Below are 12,726 nucleotides of genomic sequence, written 5' to 3'. Positions count from 1 at the left end.
CTCTGCCTGTATTTCCTTATTTTGCTGTGCTTGGAATACTAAGCCAACCCAAAACACTGCTACATGATGTCCTGGCATCTTTCTGGTGCATTTACGAACAGCTCGGACAAATCCTACCGATTCTACCTTTAAATGAATCAATCTGAAAACTTTTCACAGATCCCCTGGCAGAGTGTCCCAGACCCCTATTTGAGAACCACTGCTGTAGATGGTCTGCATGTGTGATTTAGCGCATAAATCATTGAGATGGTCCCTGGATGTGCTTTCGGGGTGTTCTGAAGAAAAAAAAAAAAAAAAAAAAAAAAAAAGAAGGCCAAGGTCTGAAGGAGGCAATCCATTGCTTTATGACAGTGTTCGGAGGCAGGGGCTGGGACCTTTTCGGAGACGTGATACACATGCATGTCTCAAAGGCAAAGTGAGATGGAAAAGAGCGCTCAGTGTTGGAAAAAAAAAAATTACTGAAATTGCTTGGCCAGCACAACTCAAGGCCAAAATCTCCTTAATCATGGAATAAGGATGGTTCCGAAAAAGACAGCGTAATATTCCTGCATAAAAACTGCCCTCCTCTGCCTCGCTTGGTGACCCACTCGCACAATACATTCACCTGACGACACACACTCATCTCATCCTCTGCTGTAAGTCTTCCCAGAAATTAATACACCCCTCACACATGCTCAGTCTGCCTTAAAAATACAGCCAAGAATGCTGCAGTGCGCCAAGTAACTAGCTAAACAAACAAAGTAAATACACTGATAATGCCGATGATAACATCCAAGGCGAAATGAAAGGATGAAGGTCAGTAATTGAGAGAAGGTGGGGAGATAGAAGCATGGTGTGGTTTGTTTTTCTCCTGGCAGGGGTCCATCTGGGCGCGTGCGGCGGGCTCCGGGGCGGTGTAGGAGCACGTCTGTGCAGAGGTTAAGAAAAGCAATTAATCCACAGCGGAGATAATCAAAGGAACCTCCCCCTCTAGACACCTTGGTGGGGGAGGAAGAGACAGAGAGAGAGAAGGGAGGAGAGAGAAACGGAGAGACAGACAGAGAGGAAGATGGGAAAATACTTGTTTACAGGCACTGCTGGCACGATCAAAAGCACAGGGGTTCAGCTCTGCCACCGGGGCCCTCCGTTTCAGGTGGAATTGATAACACTTCAGATGTACAATTCAATGTTTGTGAGAGTACTTTTACCTCCCGGTGAGAAGGCAAGGATTTTTCACAGTCTAAGCTGCATTTCCTTTCATCTCAGATTTTGCAAGGTATCAACAGATTGTCAATGTGAGGAAGACATTTTTCCCACACATAATCAAAGAATGTAGTCTGGTAGTGCCGGCGCTCCCTCTGCGAGAAGGCTAGAAAACAAGATTAATATCTCTGGAAACTAATATTGTGATTACGTTAATTTATCTGTGAAACAAGCACCTCACAGGGACATGACAAAGACTGGAAATTAAACTGAAAGATATTCCATCAAAGTACACCAACACTATTTATATTCTCTCTCTCTCTAAACTAATGTACAGTGTGTATTCCTCTGTGGTAGTGCGGTAAAAAGGCCTCTCCTGCTGAAAATATTAGATTTAACTAATGACATGACTAATTTTATAATTCAACGGGAAATCAAAGCTTGTTGCTCCCTCTGGTGGTTCACATCCCCCACTGGAATTGAAATAAAGTATTATCTGAGAACATGCATTTATATTTATGATGTGATCAACAACCCTGCTTTAGTGTAAGGCTGTTAAAAATATCAATACTTTTTCAATACATATTTAGAACAATACTAACATTTGATAGTACTGACAGTATCCAAGCTACAAAAAACAAGATATACAAGGGCTCATTTACATGACAAAACATGAAAAGCATATAAGATAATAAAGTATTACATATATAAAAACAAATAGGACATTAAGTTCATCAGTTTAGTCTTTACTGTTCTGCCTGAAATTTGTACTGCAACAGAACCAAGAAGTGTTCAGCACTGTGTGCAGATTGCTATTTTAAAACAAAAGCAGGAAATTATTCTCATTTGGGCGCCTACTAGGACCTTTTTCTTTTTGCAGCGGTATCAAAAGCAGTATCAGTTATCATTCTTTTATACTAGTATTGTATCAAAGTTTGAAAAGCCAGTATTGTGACAACCCTGCTTTAGTCTCGGCCGAGACACCCTGCCCATCTCCTCTCCTTTGTGCTCCTACTGCGCCGTTAAATCTTTAAAAATGACCAAGGAGAGCGACAACCAAAGACAGCATCACACTCGGGCACTGGCATGTTGGTATATATGTTGGTATGATGCTGTTGTTTGAATTATTTAAAATCATGTCAAAGTCATGATTGGCTGAAAAAAACCTGTTGTCCTTCCTCTCTATTCTCTCTAATTCAATGCCTATACTTTGTCATAATTTTACCAAAATGGATATCAATAAAATTACAATATTTACAAAACGTATAGGTAATTTGCAAGAGAGTTGCTGGAATCAAATACAGAATGAGTGTATTTACAAAATATCAGTCATTAAATATATTTTCTTTGCACTGTATTCAATTAAATATTACATTTATTTTTTTAACACAATGTCCCAACTTTTGTGAAACTGGGGTTGGAACTTTCAGGGTCTGTTGTTTCTAAGGTTCTCAGTTACTTGACACAAGTGGCGCATCTTGTAATATTGCATTTCATATTTTTATCTGCAGGTGAAAAGTAAAACGTCACATCACGTTTTCAATTACATACAATAAAGTCACAAGTCTGATGCAGAAGTGTGTGACTGTCTACAGCTACACATTCTTTAATGTGTCAAGGGTTTCCACCATCGTGCGACACTAAATACAATTTTCAAAAGTCAGGGCTGTTTATTGGCACAAATATTATATAAAATAACTGAAACAGTTTGGAGGTGATGCAAGACATTTTGTATTTATGTAACGGCCCATCGTCTCTGTGTGACACATACGACAGTAACCCATTAAAACACTGCATTTGAGAACTAAAGCACCAAGAGCACTAACACTTTAACAAGAGCCAAAATGCAGCTATATGTTGACTTTAGACTATGTAAACATCATGCAGCAAAAACTCACTGGCAGACGGTTAGCAGGTCAGCAGTGAATAAGTGGCGCCACTTTCACAAAGTCTTGATTAGATAATTACCCATCCATATCTTGGCAATATGTTGCAGGGGAACAACACGCTTCTCATTAAAGCGCCGACAGGCCCTGCTCCTGCGGGCTGCTATCAAAAGCAAGGTGTTCAGCAGGCACACACTTGTTGATTGAAAACAAAGAGATGTGCCAACATGGAAATTAGATATAGTCCTTTGGGGGTAGTTGTGAGAGGTGGGAGCGGTTTTAGGTACACAGAGAAGATCACGGACTGAAGCCATGACAAACAGTAAGTGAGTTTCTGGGACATGGAAAAAGTAATTTGAGTTTCCTGCATTGAATGAGCAGCTCACCTTTTGGAGAAAACCATCAGTCTAAAAATCATGGCATAACTCAACCCACAGTCAATCACAACTTTTTATATCCGGCGCCACCTCAGAAAATACTGAGCTCTTTAAAGCGCCACCTTACTGCTTTGTGGCGTTCAGTGGTAGCAGGTGCTGTGGACACTTCGCAGACGCTTCTTAACTAGCCACTATATCAGTTGTGCTTGATTCACTCTTGTGCACTTCATTTTTAACACAGCTGCCTGAAATATTCTCCTCCTGATCTACATGTCTCCTCGTAATAGGTTTCCATGTGATGCCACTCTTGCAGTGTTTTTGAGGTATTTATTTTCAGTCTCCTTATTTTTACCTGCTTACCATCTTGCTGTTAGTTTAGCTCATAACTACTGGCAGTCATGGATGATGTACGCAGCCTGTGCATGACTGTAACTACATAGCAGGCTGATACTGAAACCTAAATACAGGAAAGACAAATCGCACTGTTTATTTTTACTTTTAGTACAAACTGCAGCTGCTCTTACAAAGTGTGTACGGTTGCATACAGCACACATACAATTGGGACGTACTACTTCCTCCTAACACTGTGCCTTGAACTTTGACCCTCTTGCTCACACACCCGTCACAGGGGATTGTGGGTCAGAGTAGCCACAAAAGCATGCTGGCTTGCAGAATGCAAAATGTGACATCCTGCTACTTTTTGCATACTGCATTTGACATACTATTTATAATAAATCTTATTTGGACGTGCCACAACAGAAGTAGTATGGTAGTATGGGTACTAGAACACACAGCTGGGGATTATATCATATGTTGCTGATAGTCAGGATAGTATCAGACATGACACTGATAAAATGCCACTTCATAACACCTGTGGGATGATTCAATTCTGCTATGAAGGTTGTCATGACTGTCACACGTTAGTTTGGTCAACTATACAAAAGACTCACTAATTACTTATAGTATTACAAGAATGAATAGTAGACCGAATTATGTCAAACACATCTTGAAACACCAGAAGCATCATGACAAGGGCAAAAAAAAAAAAAATCACGATCCCTCACATGCTTCCAACTCAGAATATCAGTAAAAGTGCAAAAATTAGCTGATTAATGGAAAGATAAATAATTGCCAACTATTGATTGACTGATTTATCACTTTTCAAGAAAAAATATGAAACAGTTTCTGGTTCCAGCTTCTTTTATTTTATAAAATTTAAGGATTTGTTGCTTTTCTTTATCATCTGTGATTAGTATATGAAGAGTCTGCGTTTGTCTGTTGGTTGGACAAAAAAAAAAAAACAATTACAAGACAGCGGTCTCTGTGAAATTTTGCTGAGCATTTCTCACAGTTTGCTGTCATGTTATAGACCAGTGATTAATAAGGAACATTAATTGATTACAAAAACAACAGTCTGTTGCCGCCTTCACCCAGAGTCACTGCAGTGGTGTCTGAGAGCCAAGTTTCAATTAATGATTGTTTTCTCAATTATGCAACTTTTTTTTTTTTTTTGAACAGTTGGTCAATCATCTGGTGTCTAGGACATCAGAAAACAGTGACAACTGCTAAACAGTTTCCTTCAAATGTCTTGTTTTGTCTGACCAACAGTCCAAACGGCAGGATTTTCAGCTTCTTAACGATATTGACAAAAACTGCTGTTTTGGCTTGAAAAAAATGCCGCAATTATTTATGAATATAATTTTCTTAATTTTAATTTAAATCGGGATGGAGATGATTGAAAGGACAAAACTTCCAATGACTACTTTTGCAATTCAACTAAAACTTTTTTACTCTCCTCTAAAAAATATGAAATCCATCATACAGAACTAAAAACTAACAACAGATTCTACCTCTCTGCTGAATCTGGACTCTGAAGAGAAGTCACACACTCCCAAAAAAAACTATAATATTTAAATGTTTCATCCCTTCCTCGCTGTAAAGTGTGCTTCCACTAAAACCATTCAGGCTCCTGACTCATTACACAGAAAAAGAAGTGACTCGCACGGATCAAATACTGTACATAAGAGCGCACACAAAAGAGCTTTCATTTAACCAAGCCACTGAGTGAGCGGTAACGTAACTTGAGCCTTGCTGTGATGAAACATGCTGTAGGCAGAAGCAGACACATAAAAAAAAATGCATTAGTCCTTACTGCTTGTGAGTGCACGCTGTGTTACCTGCAGCTTTTTCCAAACGTCTTGAATGATAGGGCTTCACCCTTTTTTTTTTTTTTTTTTTTTTTTGAGCCGGACTGCCAAGTGCTGGCACGCTTTTTGTCGAGACAAACTGAATACATTGCTTTTGAAGAGCAGCGAGGGCCGGGCAGGGATTGGAGCCTGGAATTTCTAAAAAGACATGCACAAAATGTGTGATGAAACTTTCAGCACCATGGACAGCAGCCCTCAAGAAGCCTGACGAGAGGGGAGCGTGTGAGCGATGCAGAGAGTGGGGAAAAAAAGAAAAGAGGGATGGAGTGAAGTGGGAGGCAATGAGTTCATTTGATAATTAAGCACAGACGTCGTCTTCCCCACCCCGTGCATTTCAGCTATCCCCATGTCTGCTCTTTCAAAAAGTGGATGCGCCAACCCCAAAACACACAAACATACACACACACACACACGCACTCCTGCGGCAAGACCCAGCTTTTCCACAGTTTTTCCCCCCCATCTCTGTGTCTTAGGCTGAATAATGCAGGGCCTTTACCCAGCGCTCAAGCATGAGTGGATAATCTGGCCACAAGGACAGGCTGTGTCAACATTTCCCTTTACTTCCTTATTTATTTATTTACCCACCCGCCGTAGGACTTGGGGAGGGCGAGGGAGGATATGTGCATGGCTAACAACACGCTGGTCGAGCAGATGACCTGCTTTCACTTTTCTTTTTTTCTTTTTTTTTAAACCACGAAGGATTTTTAAGGGGAAGAGTGCGGACTGTACCAAACACGCAGGCTTTTTGGGGAGACAGCAATTTTGGTTTTAATTATGTGTACGACAGAAATGTACGGCCACCTGCAACGAACAATCATGTTCTTAATCGCTTTATTCACCAATTATGTGTTCTATTAACCGATTAATCATTTAGTCAGTGTGAAATATGGTCAGAGTTTGTCAGAAGTCATGCTTCCCAAATTTATTTTTATTTCTAAAAAGTTGCATTATTTTGGAAAAAATACTAGCTTCAGTGTAATGGCAGAAATGTTTAAAGGCAAACTAAGCAGCATACAAAATAATCCCTCTCAACCATCACTTAATGACCCTGCCCTCATGTTGTACCTTGTTGTTTTATCATTTTTGCTGTTCTCAGGACACTTTATTGAGCCAAAAAAGTTTGCTATCGATATCCTGGCATTTACAATGATATATAACTGATAAAAGCAAAAAAAACAAAAAAAAAAAACAAACAAGAACAACGACAACAACACGTTTTTGCACTTTTTGACAAGAATATGCATAGTTGTTTACAAGTGCAGTGACAGCAAAGTTTACTAAAGAGAGATGACTGGTTGCTCGGTATATTCAACTATAGATGAACAAAGTGTCAGAACAGGACATTCAGTAAGGCAGTTGAGAAAATACAAAAAATAATGGCTTCAAAGCCCTGAAGGAGGCCTGTAGTGGTTGGAACATGTCGTTTTAAATGACTGACCACATATTTTTGAAGTCTGGACTGCCTTCCTGACAAAAAAAGTTTAATTGAGTTCAAACTGCTTTTTTTTCCAACCAATACCAGTCATTGTTTGGTATCGTTGCTTGATAACTGACTTAAGGGACATGTCAACCTAAAATCAAAAAATACATATTTTTATCCTGGCCTGTAGTGCTATTTCTCCATCTAGACTTTTTTTTCCTATCAAAAGAGATGTCTGCCTTTTAAATGGAACTTGCACGACTCAAAGCATCAAAACAAAACATTCGAAAAATTCAAAACCAGTGTCTCTTTCCAAAAATCATGACCCAGTTACTCAAGATAATCCACACGGTTTCATGAAGGAACTACTTTCTTTCTGCAGTAGAATTGATGGGAACCACTTTACAATCTACCAGAATGACTTTTTCCCCCCACCACAAGCCAAGTGCCATTTAGTCCGCATATACTGGAGAGAAGACAGACATCACTGGTCTGATAACTCTGCAGCTCACACAAAAAAGTAAAGATGGATAAATAGCACTAAAGAAAAGAGGAGAAATATGCATTTTTGATTTGGGGGTGAACTCTTCATTTAAAGGTGCACTATTGATTCTAGGGAGTTTATGGAGTCTCATTCTCAGGTTGTCAAATACTCACATTCTGGGCATGAGACTCAACAATCAACCATCTTACAGACCTGCTGTGATTGGCCAAACTCTCCTGTCACAGGCCAGATTTTCTAAAGTCTAAAAAACAGAGCTAAGAGGAGAACAGCAGACGTCTAGATGACATTATCCTACAGCTTGATGAAGATGAAATGATCAAAATAACTGAATCATTAAATGTATAAAATGCTGTCATGGTTGCAACTGAATTTAAGGGAGAATATGTAACATATTTACTGTACAAAATCCTAAAATACCCATGATATATCATTACAGATTAAGGAAACAACCTGCCTGAGTTTAGAGTGTGGGACGGAGAGGGCAGGAGGAAATAACTCACTTCAGTCATAGATCATACATTAAAACAGAGCTTCAACAACTCACTAGTTGAACAGCAGTACTCAGAGTTTTACATGATGGTCGTTTCTTATGGAATCCAATGATGCAAAAAACCTGTACCCCAGCTGTAAAATCATTGGACGAAATGTAGAAAATGCTGCCATGTTTTCAATCGAATTAAGGCACCTTTTCACATATTTAAGAATCATGAAGTAAAGGTTTGAACCTTTATTTTTATACCCCCTGTGTTCAAGCCGAACAGCAGAGATGTGCGTGTATCTAACTAAAATCTACTCTGCTTAGTCAATTCTTCATTGTGGATTTAAGTGTCTTAAATTTGTAAATGTGCAGCTCCAAACTGATGTGCCAAAAATCCATTTTACAGCAGAAGCTGCTGAGGCTTAATTGTTGCACATTTAAACTGCCATTCACAATGACTTTGCAATCCTGAATCATGTTTGGGGTGGCTTTTGTTTCCCATGCCTAAATAACTGTTACAATATGACTCTTAGCACAGCCAATCGCGAGCTCGGGCTTTAAGAGCCTAATCCTCTTTAATTTGTGATTACTTGTAATTCAAAATGGTAGCCCACTAAACCACGGGAGATTTATTGTTTAAATGTCCTCCGTCACTGTATTGCAACCTGGATGCTGATAACAGAGAAATAAATATCCTGTATATATATCCTGAGCTCTCATGGTGGCATTCAAGTAAATTACCATAAAAATCACTGTACAAATATTTTGGCATCAATCATTGAGCATAAATTGCTAAATAGCTGGGAGCCCTCTTAGCATTCATAGAGAATGATTTCATTGGCATTCTTGTGGCAGATGACTTTAGCCTCACACACGTTCCTCGCACAAATTAGAATGTGAGAATTAAGAGGGATTTCATACAGCACGATAAGTGTATTTTAAAGGCAGAACTGATTAAGCTTGAGGGAAGAGGGAGGAATTAGGTAATTATCTCCAAACAGACACCACTGCTGCTCTGCTGTGTGAGAACAGGCCCAGCACTCAAGGATCAAAGTGCTCGGCAGCATCAAGTCTATTCTCAACTACAAACTTGGCCCAATCAGAGTTGCCGTTACCCGATTTTAGCAGCCTACCTGGCAGCCCACGGGTCTCAGGACATAGAGATGTCACCTTTGCATTCCTGTGTTGACCATTTGAACTCTGCCGACCTCTCTACATACACCTACTTACAGCTTACAACTTGTTCTACCTTCGCAATTTTGCACAGAAGTGAACGTTTACATTTACAGCACCTCAACTTTTTTCAACAGTCTATAAACTTTGCATTCTGTGATGTTTTTGCACCACACAGTAATCTTTGCACGATCTTGTGCTGTCTGTACATCACTATGTGAGTCCTCTGAACCAGTTTTCACATATTTTGACAGATGCTATTTGCACCCAGGGTAGTACAATCAATGTGGCCATTTGCACCCGTGGTGGAGTAGCTAATGTGGCTATTTGCACCCAGATGTATATAGCCTAGCATGGCAGAAACAATCACCCAGGTGTCTGTAGCCAACAAAGCCATTTGCACCCAGGGCTTAAATGGCTAATGTGGCTATTTACACTTGCATGGCAGAGACAGACCATGATCTTTTCCCAAATAACCTACAGTAGTTTCGTTTCATAACCTCAAGTAGTTTTGTTGCCTAAACCTAGCCAAACTAGGACTGGAAGCTGAAAACAATAATCAAAGCCTCCCAGTGAAGAACTTTAATCCCGTTCTCCGTAGTAAAGCCTGACACATAACCTGTTCATCCACCACAGCTTCTCATCAACACTGAATGTGTTGCTCTTTATAACAAAAATAAAGGGTCAGCGTGAAAAGCCAAACAGCTACCATGTGCTTATTGGCACCAGGGTACAAATACAAACTCTGTTATTTACATTTTTCTATTTTATTTTAAGACATTTTTGTTTGTTGTCGTTTTTCATACTTGCTCTGGCAGTGTAAACTTGTTTCACATGCCAATAAAGCTCTTTTTTGAATTTGCACTGATAGGAAAGAGCCTGTTTGATATGAACTCAGCTGTGAGAAGCATCACTCAGGCCACATAATAACACTGAAGATGACGCATCTCACTTACTTCAAAGGAATGCTAAGTTTGTGTTCGCCTCTTATTTATTAATAGAATTCCTGCCATAAGATTTATGTTGTCTACTTGGTTAATTCATTATTGATTTCAAGGGCAGGATGTTTGAGCCCCTTCCTTACAGAGAGATGTGGAAGTTCGGGAAGGCAACCCCTCAGAAAAAAAAAAAAAAAAGTAGTTTGGAGACACTTTGACGCCCGGATTTCTGTTTAATTACAGCTGTGACGTCGAGAAGCAGAAGTTTACTGGTGAAAGAGGAGGAGGTGGTTCATCAATTAAAGTTGAATAGAAGTTGCCACCTGCACCCACCTCATGTGCTGACTCACTCAGACTATCCTTAACAACTTATTTGACTATTTTGTGCCACAGCATGGTGATGAAACACAGCATTTCGGCTCATTTCTTTTAGCTGGGTAGAGTCGTGTCCTACCTGCTCGTAGCAATTCTCCCAGGTGAGGTTCAGGAGGCAGGAAGAGAACAGCTCGTCTTCGGTCCGGGCATAACCGTCCATGGTGTGTCTGTCTTGTGCGCCAGCCGTCTCGGTTCGAGGACTCTGCGGAGTTCTTACGTTTCAACCGGAGGTTTTAGTCTTTTGTTTGTTTTTTCACGCGTCTTCCCTCGACGACTCCGTCTCTTTCTCCGTCTGCGCGCTGAGCGTCTCTGCCCCGCTCGCTTCTCCGTCCGGCGCCGTGGAGGCTGTCAAACGAGCAGCGGCGGTGTGCTCGGCTGCTGCTTCCCTACATCACGTGGTGGGCGGCTTCTCTCCCCCCCTCCAAAAAATAAAGAGTGGGATGCTTGGTTTCCAATGTGGGGTCCGCGGACCGTCTGTGGGTGTCAGCTGCAGGGTCAGGAGTGCCCCCCAACATGATGGAGAATACTTTGACAGTAATTTCACTGCAAAATGACTGCTGTTGTTATCTCTCTCTCAACACCTGGTCTAGATATAAACTAGCTGATTTGTTAATTAAATTCACCTGGTGCTGCAGCTGCAATTAGCCTCAATGGCCACAATTAAAGGGATAGTTCGGAAGTGGGACTGTATGAGGTATTTATCCATAATCAGTGCATTACCTGGCACACAGCATGGATGCTAAGCAATGAACTGCTGTGGACAGGCCAGCAACTTTAACCCCATAAAAAAAGGTTCACCTAAAAAGTAAAGTGTATGCTATATTTAGAATATGTTCACCCTTTTACCTACGTTCGGTTGGTTTGGGGAGAATGATATTTGGCTGAACTGACAGCGGTTTCCTGTAAGAAAAGGCTCTCTGACCAAAATAAAAGCTGTGAAAATATTCAAAATACAAAGTGATATTGACTTTTTTAAGTGGTGAAAATAAATTTGGTTGCTGCCTCTGTCCACAGCAGTTCATTGCTTAGTTTCCTTGCTGGTACCCAGGGCGTACCGACTGTCATCTACTGTAGCTAATATACTGACCGTACAACAACAGCTCAAATAATCCGAACTATACCTTTAAAATAAGACTGTCCTGGACTAGTCTGCAGTCGCTCCCTTGTTCACTCTTTCATTATTCCCTGCCTCATTTAATAGTTCATAATACTGCACAGACTTTTGGACACTTTTAAGTCATTACCATTTTGCGTTGCATTGTGGGATTTCTAGCAACAACATGGGAAAAGTTAGCCTTTAGGACATTCTGCCAGAAAGCTTTCTGTCAGAAAGCCCAGAAAGGTTAAAGGCTTTAAGAAGTCAGGTGGTCAGGTGACGTAGTATAAAAAGTGACAAACACCATGCAAAGAGCAGGTTGGGGTGAGTTAATGGATTGTGCATAGTATTTCTACTTAGGAGAGAATGATTTAACTCCCATGTGAAGATAATCATTGACTTGTTATTTTTAACTTTATTAACTTATTTTCCTTTTTAAATTATTGTTGGGTATATTATTTTCAGTTATCCGTTGCAGTCTGGTTAGGTGCAGGCAACACAATTACTTAGTTTTGTTTTGGAAAAGTTCATGGTCTGGGTTGAAAAAGACTGTTTATCACATGCTAGAATTGATTTCTCTAAGAAAGCTCTGAAGGCTAACTTCTCCAGCGCGTGTAGCACTTTTGTTTCATTGCAGGAATTTTTAGGGCACTTAAGGGCATCTGGGCTTGAGTGACTTTGGTTCAAATAAGTGTAATTACTTTAAACTTGACTTTACAAAATAAGAAAGGCTTCAAATTTTCTTTGACAGTAACACCAATGACTCATGAATTTTACTTGGACTTCAGCCTTTTAATTTGGCATGACTTCCCAAAACAAAAAAAAAGACATGAAAAACAAAATAGTGCAGTGAATTATCTCTTGATTTTCCTGACAATAAATACACCTTCAATCAAACCTGTTGTGGCGTCAAAGGCACAGATGTAATCAGGACTGTGTGGGCAGGTACACAGTTTTTGATTGACATCTTCCTCACTCTCTTGCTAGTTTTGATGCACCTGTTACTGCAGGGCAGCACCTTTATCAGTCATACTGTTAATACAAAGAGACAGGTGACATCATGCAATTCCCCGCATAGCTCCAACCTGA

General features: G+C 40.2%; 1 long non-coding RNA gene across 1 annotated transcript; it reads right to left on the bottom strand.

The window, feature by feature from the left end:
* Positions 1-319: 319 nt before the first annotated feature.
* Positions 320-11,021, bottom strand: LOC146305581 (uncharacterized). Its single transcript, XR_014769155.1, has 2 exons — positions 10,621-11,021; positions 320-907 (listed from the first exon to the last, which is right to left on the bottom strand). It is a non-coding gene; the product is annotated as an uncharacterized LOC146305581 (long non-coding RNA).
* Positions 11,022-12,726: the final 1,705 nt, after the last annotated feature.

Source organism: Lutjanus erythropterus, chromosome 23 (assembly GCF_056507025.1).
Source record: "Lutjanus erythropterus isolate fLutEry1 chromosome 23, fLutEry1.hap2, whole genome shotgun sequence".
In the NCBI taxonomy this organism is placed as follows: domain Eukaryota; kingdom Metazoa; phylum Chordata; class Actinopteri; order Lutjaniformes; family Lutjanidae; genus Lutjanus; species Lutjanus erythropterus.
Note: the sequence above shows the minus strand (reverse complement) of the source record. Positions and strands in the feature narration are given on the sequence as shown.